Raw genomic sequence first — 9471 nt, 5'->3', positions numbered from 1 at the left:
CACATAAGAGAGCAAAGAAGACCTGTTTCCCCCTGTGACCCAGGATAGCTGCATTAAAGGCACACAGGAGACAGCTGGTTTAACCAGCCTTTCTACTTTCTTATCAACAGGAAGAATAGAAGCTTCTTATGAAGGGCAGAGCTCAGAAATTGGCCAAAGAATGACGTTTTGAGATTTGGTATTCCATGGTCAGCAAGAATAAATGAACTGATCTTGGGCTATAAACCTGCAAATGGTTCAGGCTCCTCCATGTCCAATAAAGTGCACTTTCATACTACATAATTATAGTGCTATGATTCCACTTTAACTGCCAGGGCAATATCCTATGAAATCCTGGGATTTGGAGTTTGGTGGGGAGATAAGAACATGCTGGCTGAGAATTAGACATACTCTTCCTTAAATTGTAAAATCCTAGGTCTCTTCCAACTCTACAATTCTATGATTCATACGATACAGCCATGGCCATAAAAGTGGTGTATTATACAGTGAACTCTTCCTATTGGTAGGCTGGCAATCTGCCCATTTGATCACCAGCAAATCACTAGAGCCCATATTATTCAATGGAGCACTTGCACACAGACATGTTGATACACTTCTGTGCATGTCACCACCATTGAATAATGTATGATACAACCAACTGTATCTTATGCTATCTGTGGGGAACTGGGAGCTGGAAATGAATGCCTGCAAATGGGAACGGTCCACTGTACTATCATTGTATAGTGTGAAATGACCCTAAATCCAATTCAGGCTGGTTCCTTGAAAAGTAGATTGTGTATACAAGATTTAAGTGCAAGAAATAGGTACAAACTGCAGTATAAAAACCGATGGAGATGGGCAGGGCAGTTGGGGGAAATGCTCCTGTTGGCTGCTCCATCTGTTGTTAAAGTTCTTGATTATTTTTAAAAACATGCACATGAGTTTTCCCTCTTACAGAACATCCAGAGGAATTGTGCATGACTGAGATAGCTACAATAATTACTTGCCAAAACCACAACATTTTTCATCAACACTTGTCATGGTTCAGCCCTTTTCAAGTCTTTCTCATCAATCAGCCAAATCCTTCTGTACTTGCTGTGCTTTGCTTCGTAATGAGAAAAGACAATAGTTCTGTACTAAAACATTTTTGCACAAATTACAGAAACTTCAGTGAAAAGTGAAGTGTTCCTTGGTATGTTCTCACACTGGAAGCAAGAACTCTTGCAAGGACTGTCAGTTTATCTGCAGATAACCTTCAAAAAACAGCCATTCTTGCTGAGAACGAGAAATTCGGGGAATATTTTTCACACAGCTATAATAGATACAGATAGCAGTGGAGTGACTCATTTTTGGGGAGTACCAAACAGTGGTATGAATTATTATCTACCAAGATGGATGTATCTGCCATGGTTGCTTCATGTGTATCACTTGCATTAAGACTTATGGGAGGGTTAGATGATGGTATTTCAGTAATAACTTTAAAGTTACAGAGGAGGTTCTGTGCTCTGGTTCAAAACTTCCTTAGACCAGAGCTTAGAAAAGTGACATTTTGACTACACTTCCAAGAATCACCAATGAAGGGGATGCTGGGAGCTGTAGTCAAAAAGTAATTTTCCCAGCTCTGTCTCACACAACAATCTGAAGTTCTCGTGCACAGTGTTGAATCAGAAGAGAAGAGAAAGTGAGAATCTGCAAAAATGTTTTGATTTCTGTTCACTGCATACAGACATGTTCCCTGCATTGGGCTCAGTAGAGGAAAAGTTGGACGTACATGTAACAAATAGTAATTAATTGGTTGGTATGAAAAATGACCACATGGAACATGCTTAGGACAACGTGAAATACAAGCACAATCCATTTTATAAAATATAGGGTCCTTTTATTTCTTATGTTATGTTATTGTTCATCAGTGCATAATAATTTATGAAGTAGATTTTTTAATGATTATTATTACCTTTTTATACAGTCAGCCCTCCACATTCATGGCTTTGACATTTACAGATTTGATTTTTCACAGATTTTATCAACATGCTTCTTCAGCTCAACTCCGTGGGTCAACCTCTGCCAGATTCCTAGAGATTCCTAGACAGAACACTTCTCTAGGCATTTGTAGCTACTACAGGTCAAATCTATGGTCAACTTCAGGTGAATTGCTCTGGAGAACCTAGGCCTCATTCCATGGTTCCTACTTAATCCGAATTGCTGAAGCAATTCCGAGAGGGGGGCCATGCACTAGATGCATTTAACTTGCATCTTTTTGGCAATGATTTTTTCCACTTCTTTTTCGATAAATCGATTCTGCACAAGTGTGAACCACATGTGGATCAGAATCAATTCAAATTTCCCCTTCAGCCGGCTGGAACTGAATTATTTTGAACCGAACAGTCCGGCCAGAGAGAGGAGAAGGAGAGGAGCTGCTTGGCAGCCATTTTGAGACCGTGTGCTCGAGACCGTGTGCTCGTTGCTGAAGGGGAGGAGCTTCTGTGAGTCACATCTGTGAGTCACAAGGGGGCGGAGCTAGCAGACTAGCTTTATATACCAACTTCCAGAGCCTTCCAGAACAGTCCGGCCAGAGAGAGGAGAAGGAGAGGAGCTGCTTGGCAGCCATTTTGAGACCGTGTGCTCGAGACCGTGTGCTCGTTGCTGAAGGGGAGGAGCTTCTGTGAGTCACATCTGTGAGTCACAAGGGGGCGGAGCTAGCAGACTAGCTTTATATACCAACTTCCAGAGCCTTCCAGAGCAGTCCGGCCAGAGAGAGGAGAAGGAGAGGAGCTGCTTGGCAGCCATTTTGAGACCGTGTGCTCGAGACCGTGTGCTCGTTGCTGAAGGGGAGGAGCTTCTGTGAGTCACATCTGTGAGTCACAAGGGGGCGGAGCTAGCAGACTAGCTTTATATACAACTTCCAGAGCCTTCCAGAACAGTCCGGCCAGAGAGAGGAGAAGGAGAGGAGCTGCTTGGCAGCCATTTTGAGACCGTGTGCTCGAGACCGTGTGCTCGTTGCTGAAGGGGAGGAGCTTCTGTGAGTCACATCTTGAGTCACAAGGGGGAGGAGCTAGCAGACTAGCTTTATATACCAACTTCCAGAGCCTTGCAGAACAGTCCGGCCAGAGAGAGGAGAAGGAGAGGAGCTGCTTGGCAGCCATTTTGTGACCGTGTGCTCGAGACCGTGTGCTCGTTGCTGAAGGGGAGGAGCTTCTGTGAGTCACATCTGTGAGTCACAAGGGGGCGGAGCTAGCAGACTAGCTTTATATACCAACTTCCAGAGCCTTCCAGAACAGTCCGGCCAGAGAGAGGAGAAGGAGAGGAGCTGCTTGGCAGCCATTTTGAGACCGTGTGCTCGAGACCGTGTGCTCGTTGCTGAAGGGGAGGAGCTTCTGTGAGTCACATCTGTGAGTCACAAGGGGGCGGAGCTAGCAGACTAGCTTTATATACCAACTTCCAGAATTTTCATTTTCTTTAACTCAACAACTCTGCTCAAGTGGCATCAGGTTAGAATCAGATATTGAAACAGAACCCTCCCTTTAAGTGTAAGATAGCAGCCAGTACTTACCTTTAAAGAAGTATTCCCAATAGATTGACTGTTATATTTATTACTAAAGACTTTGCAGTATGGACAACGAGGGATCTGCCGCAGTCACCTGCAACTCTTGTGGGATGTTTCTCTTCTTGCCTACAGAAGTGGAGAACTTCACATGCACCAAGTGCAAGTTGGTAGCACTCTTGGAGGAGAAAGTGCAGCAGCTGGAGTCCAGAGTAGCTACACTTCAGCATATTAGGGAACAAGAGGATTTCCTGGACTCAATAGAACTAACCATCTTGGATGAGTACCACGCAGAGGAAGATGCTAGGGTGGAAGAGGTCACTTGCCAAACAGAGGAGGCAGACAGCTGGAGGAATGTCACAAAGAGAAGTAAGCCAAGAAGGAATTGTTCGGGGAGCTTGCAGCTAGAGAATCGATTCGAAGCTCTTTCCCTTATCAAGGAGGATGAAGAAGAGCAGCATGGACAGACTTCTGGGACAGAGAAGAGGAGCCTGAGAGTCCCACCCGAGGGAACAGTCGCTGCTAAGCCTCGGAGGAGGCGTGTGGTCGTAGTGGGGGACTCCTTGCTGAGGGGTACAGAAGCAGTGATTTGTAGGCCTGACAAGATGTCTCGAGAGGTGTGTTGTCTTCCAGGTGCAAAGATCCGTGATGTGACAGAGAGGCTGACAAGACTGGTCAAGCCTACTGACCAATACCCCTTCCTTTTGGTCCACGTGGGAACTAATGATACTGCAAGACACAGCATTCAGAACATCAAAAGGGATTACGAGGCGCTTGGTAGGAAGCTGAAAGGAATGGATGTACAGGTTGTCATCTCGTCTCTTCTGCCAGTTGAAGGGCATGGTCCAGGAAGGGAGAGGAAAATAGCAGATGTGAACAACTGGCTTCGCAGATGGTGCCGCCGAGAAGGATTTGGATTCTTCGATCATGGGCTGCGGTTCCATGAGGAGGGACTTCTTGCAACAGACGGGTTGCATCTCACGCCAGTTGGAAGAAATGTTTTTGCCAACAGTCTCAAGAACTTGATCAGGAGAGCTTTAAACTGAGTTCCGAGGGGAAGGGAGACAATATTAAGGAAGGCGAAAGGGATGGCAAAAATAGTCAAACTGACATAGAGGAAACAAGGCAAACAGTGCAAGGACCCAGCAGTGGGAGGCAAAAAAACTTGCACAGGCAGCAAGTAAAAGGGAACCATGGTCTGCGATGTCTCTACACTAATGCAAAGAGCATGGGAAATAAGCAAGATGAACTCGAACTCCTAGTACAACAAAGCAAATATGATATAATAGGCATCACTGAAACCTGGTGGGATGAGTCTCATGATTGGAATGTGGAAATAGAGGGGTATAACCTTATTAAGAGAAATAGGCCAAACAGGAAAGGAGGAGGAATAGCACTATATGTCAGAGATATTTACACCAGTGAAGAGATCCTGGACATCAATCATGGAAGCCAGGTGGAGAGCATCTGGATAAGAATCAAAGGGGAGGGAAACAACAAGGGTGTTACGGTGGGAGTCTACTACAGACCCCCAAGTCAGACTGAGGAATTGGATGATGCCTTTCTAGAACAGATGACCACACAGTCAGAAAAGAGAGATGTAGTAGTGATGGGCGACTTCAACTATCCTGATATTTGCTGGAAGTCAAACTCAGCAAAATCCTCAAGGTCTAGCAAATTCCTCACTTGCCTGGAAGACAATTTCATGGTCCAAAAGGTGGAAGAGGCAACAAGGGGGTCAGCTATTTTAGATCTGATCCTAACCAACAAGGATGACTTGGTTAATGGGGTGCAAGTGGTGGGATCATTAGGTGGAAGTGACCATGTTCTCCTGGAGTTTGTAATACAGTGGAAAGGAGAAGCCAGGCAGAGTCAGACACGCATCCTAGACTTTAGGAGAGCGGATTTCAGTAAACTTAGAGGAGTATTGAGGGCAATTCCATGGTCAGAAATACTAAAAGATAAAGGAGTTCAGGACGGATGGGACTTTCTCAAAAGGGAGATACTGAAGGCACAATTTCAAACAGTTCCAGTGAGAAAGAAAAACGGGAGGTGTCTCAAGAAACCAGGATGGATGACTAAGGAACTTTCAACCGAGCTAAGTTTGAAACGGAACATGTATAAGAAATGGAAAAAGGGGGAAATCACGAAAAAGGAATTCAAAGAAATAGCAGGCATGTGTAGGGGTAAAGTCAGAAAAGCTAAAGCGCAGAATGAACTCAGGCTTGCTAGAGAGGTTAAGAACAATAAAAAGAGCTTTTTTGGATATGTCCGCAGCAAGAGGAAGAAGAAGGAAACGGTAGGGCCACTGCGTGGAGAAGATGGCAAAATGCTAACAGGAGATAGAGAAAAGGCAGAATTACTCAACACCTTCTTTGCCTCAGTCTCCTCAGAAAAGGCAAAGGGTGCTCAACTTGAGGATAATGGAGCAGAGGACAGAATAGTGGAATTTCAGCACAGAATAAGTAAAGAGAAAGTAGAGGAACACCTTGTTAATCTAAATGAATTTAAGTCTCCGGGACCAGATGAACTCCATCCAAGGGTATTAAAAGAACTGGCAAAAGTAATATCGGAGCCATTGGCAATCATATTTGAAAACTCCTGGAGAACAGGAGAGATCCCAGCAGACTGGAGGAGGGCAAACGTTGTCCCCATCTTCAAAAAGGGGAAAAAAGAGGATCCCAACAATTATCGTCCAGTTAGTCTGACATCAGTTCTAGGAAAGATTCTGGAGCAGATCATTAAACAGAGAGTCTGTGAACATCTAGAAGGCAATGCCATAATCACAAAAAGTCAACATGGGTTTCAGAGAAACAAGTCATGCCAGACAAATCTAATCTCTTTCTTTGACAAAATTACCAGCTTGGTAGATGAAGGGAATGCTGTGGATATAGTATATCTTGATTTCAGTAAGGCCTTTGACAAGGTTTCCCATGACATTCTTGCAAACAAGCTTGTAAAATGTGGGCTAGAGAAAGTAACTGTTAAATGGATCTGTAATTGGTTGACCGGCCGAACCCAAAGGGTGCTCAACAATGGCTCCTTTTCATCCTGGAGAGAAGTGACTAGTGGGGTCCCACAGGGCTCTGTCCTGGGCCCAGTGCTATTCAACATCTTTATCAATGACCTGGATGACAGAATTGGGAGCATACTTATCAAACTTGCAGATGACACCAAATTAGGGGGAATAGCTAATACCCCAGAGGACAGGATCAAGATTCAAAATGACCTGAATAGACTAGAAAGCTGGGCCAAAGCTAACAAAATGAAATTCAACACAGAGAAATGTAAGGTATTGCACTTAGGGCGGAAAAATAAAATGCACAGATATAGGATGGGTGACACCTGGCTGAATGAAACTACGTGTGAAAAGGATCTAGGAGTCCAAGTAGACCACAAGTTGAACATGAGTGAACAGTGTGATGCGGCAGCTAAAAAGGCCAATGCTATTTTAGGCTGCATCAATAGAAGTATAGTGTCTAGATCAAGAGAAGTAATAGTGCCACTGTATTCTGCTTTGGTCAGGCCCCACCTAGAATATTGTGTCCAGTTCTGGGCGCCACAATTCAAAAAGGACATTGAGAAACTGGAGCGTGTCCAAAGGAGGGCGACAAAAATGGTGAAGGGTCTGGAGACCATGCCCTATGAGGAACGACTTAGGGAGCTGGGGATGTTTAGCCTGGAGAAAAGAAGGTTAAGAGGTGATATGATAGCCCTGTTTAAATATTTGAAAGGATGTCATATTGAGGAGGGAGCAAGCTTGTTTTCTGCTGCTCCAGAGAACAGGACCCGGAACAATGGATGCAAGCTACAGGAAAAGAGATTCCACCTGAACATTAGGAGGAACTTCCTGACAGTAAGGGCTGTTCGGCAGTGGAATGCACTTCCTCGGAAGGTGATAGAGTCTCCTTCCTTGGAGGTCTTTAAACAGAGGCTGGATGGCCATCTGTCAGGGATGCTTTGATTGGATTTCCTGCATGGCAGGGGGTTGGACTGGATGGCCCTAGTGGTCTCTTCCAACTCTACGATTCTATGATTCTATGATTCTATGATTCATTTGTGAATGGGAACCACAAGTGGATTATTTTTTTTGGGGGGGGGGGAATGCGAATGGAGCAAATGTAGTGGGATGGAACCATACTCCGCTGTTGAATTGATCCATCAATTTGGTTCACACACTGATTTATCTGTAAGTGGGAATGGGGCCCTAGCTATTCTTAGAGAGATGTTCTCTCAGGTTAAAAAAGTATTTTTTTTATTTGCATTCCACCCCCAACAAACATACACACACACACACACACACACACACTTTCACAGAGGTCCTGCACCACTAACCCCAGCAAATGTGGAGGGAACATTGTAATATGTAGCTTGCCATGTGCAGAAAATTATTCTTTTAAAAAATATTATTGGTATTTTGCCATTTCACTTTTTTTTATTGCATTGTTATTTTCTGTATTTTTTTAATTTAAAAAGGACAATAAGGAAACAAACAAGCAAAAAAAATTGCTTGACTATTTTAAAACTGCTCCCCCTCATTTGAAACAAATGGCGACAAGCCTTTTCAACCTGTAATCTCTTTGACGTAACATGATTTCCCAAGAAGATCAGTTGGTCAGTCTTATGATTGTTTGACGACAGCAACTTAAAGAAAAGCGTTTTGTCTGTAATGACTTTTCTGGACAGTGTAACTGACATGGCGTGGCATGGATCAGAAGAATGGAGAGTGCAACTATGTGGGGAAACACGTTTAATTATCTTTATGGCATGTGACAAAAACATTTGCAAGCCTTGATAATGGACTAACACCCTGAAAGTTAAGGAAATGACTTCCTCTGTGATTAATTTACTCTGAATAATGTTATAATAGAGATTCCTCCCAGTGGTGAGTTTCTTTATTCATTCCCGCATCTTTGCTAAAAGGGGGAAAGTTAGGGTCTATGAAAGCAGGGGTAGTTAGGGTCTATGAAAAAACAACAACCTAGAGACACTAGTTTGAAAAAAGCATTAGCCAATGCTCAACCATTACACCATGCTGGTCCCCAAACCTTACTATTGTTGTGTGCTTTCAAGTTGTTTTCAACTTATGGCAACCCTATGGCAAACCTATCATGGGGTTTTGATGGCAAGATTTGTTCAGAGGGAATTTCCATTTCTTTCCGCTGAGGCTGAAAGCCAAAAAAAAATATGACAAGGGAACATATTGTTCTGATATGTCTCTGAATGAAAAAGAAAAACACTGAGGGGTGGAAATAAAATGTTGCATTTGGTCTTGCCAAAAATAGCCTTGAACAACATAAATGTTGTTTGGATAGGTGAACTCCTGTGTTAGAGAACAACAGCAACAAATACTGCAATCCCCTCCTGACAAATTTTGCCCTGTTTAGAGGAGCCTTTGAATGCTGAATTAAGCCATGCATGAATCCAATGTGCCATCTACTGACTGTGCATAGTGATGTGTGTCCTGTATACTTTTCAGCAGACCAGGTGTTCTTGTCTGTTCTGTTGTCTGCAGAGCAAATATTTTTGTGTTAGCAGCTTATGGATGAAAAATAATACTGTAAACAAAATAATATGCATATTCCTACGAAGCATGCTAATGGAAGTCAGCTGTAGTCATCTGCCCATACAAAAACATGTTGTCTCTCTATTTCCTTTTTATCTGTGTCTCTTTCACCATTATCTATCACTTTCAAATGTAACACAATGGCCTGAATCCTACTGCTTAGTCCCACCTACAGTAGACCCATTGATTCAATTATTAAATGGTGATTTAACATGTATACAAATTCCATAGATTCAATGGATCTGCTCTACTTAGAGTAGACAATAGAATTCTGGCCAAAATTTTCCATAGGTCTATATGTAAATATCTCTGTAAATTTCAGCAGCAGAAGATCCTTCCTGTTCATACATCGATTCCTTTCAGACAAAGTAATCCAGCATTGTGG

Source organism: Sceloporus occidentalis, unplaced genomic scaffold, assembly GCF_023333645.1.
Source record: "Sceloporus occidentalis isolate IW3139 unplaced genomic scaffold, rSceOcc1.0.p SCAF_7, whole genome shotgun sequence".
NCBI classification, from domain to species: domain Eukaryota; kingdom Metazoa; phylum Chordata; class Lepidosauria; order Squamata; family Phrynosomatidae; genus Sceloporus; species Sceloporus occidentalis.
Note: the sequence above shows the minus strand (reverse complement) of the source record.